At 32.4% G+C, this 3,162-nt stretch overlaps 1 long non-coding RNA gene across 1 annotated transcript; it reads left to right on the plus strand.

The window, feature by feature from the left end:
• The first annotated feature begins 750 nt into the window (after positions 1 to 750).
• On the plus strand, positions 751 to 2,687 carry LOC311296640. The gene is made up of 3 exons (XR_014628646.1): positions 751 to 836; positions 1,399 to 1,588; positions 2,515 to 2,687. It is a non-coding gene; the product is annotated as an uncharacterized lncRNA (long non-coding RNA).
• The last annotated feature ends 475 nt before the right edge of the window (positions 2,688 to 3,162 follow it).

Consider the following 3,162-nt stretch of genomic DNA (forward strand, 5'->3'; position numbering starts at 1 on the left):
ATTCAATGACTCACTTATAACAACAATCCCTGGAGTTCTGATGTAACCTGAAGAAATATCTTACAAACTCTGAAACGTCATAGAGCTGGAGCCAATTCCAATTCTATGCCGAAGACAGGGGAAAGCGCTGGTCCCAATACTGTAATTTTATATACCCAAATTATTTTCCATCATCCATGAAGCACATTATTTTAGTACCTACTACAGTAGTTACAAGAAGCAGGTTTTCTTTTATTTGTGTCAGGTTTTATGATATTTGTTTCTAGAGGCATTTAGTCAGAACAATAACTAAATTAACAGGTTGCTTTACGTAGATAGTTACTTTGAAAAAAAATCTCCTCTTAACTTCATTAGTAAATTTCTAAAACTAAGAAAACAATTACATACATAAGTACTGCATGTTTTTTCTTTTAAGGTATTTTTTAAAGTGAATGTTAAGTCAATTTTTGAAACAGAAACCCAAACTACAACATACTTTACATTCCTGTTTAAAATATGATTATAAAAGAGATTAGTTTAAATATTTGCATCCTCATATTTACAGGGAACATGATGTACCGTGAGTGTAACCTTTGTGGTGTCTAGCTGACAGATGATTGATTTAACCAGTTTATCTGCTAGTGCTACCTGGCATACTCTATTGAAATAGAAAATAAAAAGACACTGGCATTTACAGTATGTGCACTTGCCACGTGACAATGCCACACCTAATTCATCCCTTTAAAAGGAGAAAAGACTTCATGGCATTTCATTCAACAGACATTTCTGTAGAGGTTCATGAATTTTGTTCCTATAATAAACATCAACCTCCTGCTGAGATTTTCACAGCACTAAAGGTAAGTGATTTACAGAATTGTGAAACCTTGTAAAAACCGATAATTGGACTGTCAAGAAAATTAAGGCTTAAAAGTAAAGTGGAATCACATCACAACAGAGATAGCAAAATTTGTATTATTCAAAATATATATATATATATATATTTCTTGTTAATTTAAAGCATAATGAAAATTACTTTTCAACATGATTCAATGAATTCTGTACAGCGCAATGGACATTACAGTGCTGAACAGGGACGTACATATTTATAGCCTATATATATGTATGCTGTATATGCAGCATACACTTATTTGATCAAAAATACACACACACACACACACAAAAAAAACAGTAATATTGTGAAATAGTATTACAATTTAAAATAATGGTTTTCTATTTTAATATATAGCCTACCTTTGATACTTTTTCAGGATTCTGAGTTTAAAAAGTTTTCTGAAAAAAAACCCAGCATTTTTTCTGAAAAAAAACCCAGCATTTATTTAAAATAGAAATCTTTTGTACCAATATACACTACCGTTGAAAAGTTTGGGGTCAGTCATTTTCTTTCTTCTTTCTTCCGAGGGGAGCGCAAGCATTGCCCCAGAGCTGGATCTCTTCGCCATGGAGCGAGAGAAGATTAGGCCTACCATCCAGTCCCCTACCAGCGCCGAGCCGAATATCTCACCAACAGCGGCCCCTGCTGTCCCCTCTCCTGCCACCGCATCTGCTGCAACTGAGCCCGCGGCTACACCAACACAAGACGAGTTTAGTGGTAATATTTCTGCTGTAGTTCTGCCTCTGTCTTGCTTTACTCTGCATTATGACAATATTGACTCGCTAATATAGTTCCCCAACATTATTAATATTCTCTTCGTTTGATTCCTCTCATTTAGATTTATTTTTAATTATTTGGTCATGGTTTGGTCTGGTTTGTGAATCAGTTCTGATGAATAGGCTAAAAACAATAATTGGAAATATATATATATTTCTTTTATTCAGCAAGGATGTGTTAAATGGATAAAAAGTGATAGTAAAAACTTATAAAATAATTACTATTTTAATTAAATGTTGTTCTTTTTTGACTTTTTATTTATCAATAAATCCTGAAAAAAAGTATCACAGATAAACAAAATTAAGCAACACAACTGTTTCCAACATTGATAATAAATCAGCATATTAGAATGATTTCTGAAGAGTCATGTGACACTGAAGACTGGAGTAATGATGCTGAATATTCAGCTTTGATCACAGAGATAAATTATTTTTATTATTAATAATAATAATAAATAATAATAAGTATAGTCAAATAGAAAACCATTATTATAAATTGTAATAATTTTTTTTTTTTTTTGCATCAAATAAATGCAGGCTTGATGTGCATAGGCTTTAAAAAAACATAAAAATAGTAATATATCAAAATATCTATACATACTATTATATTATATATAGGCTACTATTTTTGCATAATTATCAAAAATGTTTAAATAATAAAGTCCTTTCACGTCACCATTTCGCGTGTTGTTGTCAGCCTACACTTCACTTAATAGGCCTGTAGGTGGCGCCTGGGCTTCATTTAACCAACTATGATAGTTTCATCAAATGGTAAACGGTGTATCAATAGGCTATACATAGAAATGGAAGTGACTTGAATACTACTTATCATTAATGCTACTTTTACTTCTTTTTAAACATCAACAGCAAACAATCATCAACCAAAACAGCAGACAGTAGAGACAGCAGAAACATCAACAGCAAACAATCAACAACCAAAAAAGCAGACAGTAGAGACAGCAGAACCATCAACAGCAAACAAGCCTATGGCCAACTCTTTGAATGTTATCTCATGGAACACTAATGGAATTAAAGACACACACACAAAAAAAACCCAACAACAACAACAAAAAAGACAAATAAAAAAACAACAACAAAAAAAGACAAATAAAAAAACAACATATATTATTAAAAAGCTGAATGAGCTGGAAGCATCAGTTGCATTTCTCCAAGAAACACATATAAGCAGGAACGATCTGGGCATCTTTGATAATTTTGCTGGTTGGACAAGTTATTTTACTATTTACAATGAACGACAAAGAGGTGTTGCAATACTGATAAAAGATGATCAAAAGATGAATTTTAAGTATGTAACACATGATGTGGACCCCAATGGCATGTACGTTGTACTTGTCTGCAAATTATATGGGATAAATTTCACTCTGGTTAATGTATATAACGTCATAGAAAAAACTGCTCTCTTGTATCAACTTTCTGAATTTCTTTATCAGATTGCCAAAGGTGTCTTGATAGTTGCAGGGGATTTCAACACTGTTTTGGACCGTGTTCTTGATC

Source organism: Rutilus rutilus (genome assembly GCF_951802725.1).
Source record: "Rutilus rutilus genome assembly, chromosome: 1".
Classification (NCBI taxonomy): domain Eukaryota; kingdom Metazoa; phylum Chordata; class Actinopteri; order Cypriniformes; family Leuciscidae; genus Rutilus; species Rutilus rutilus.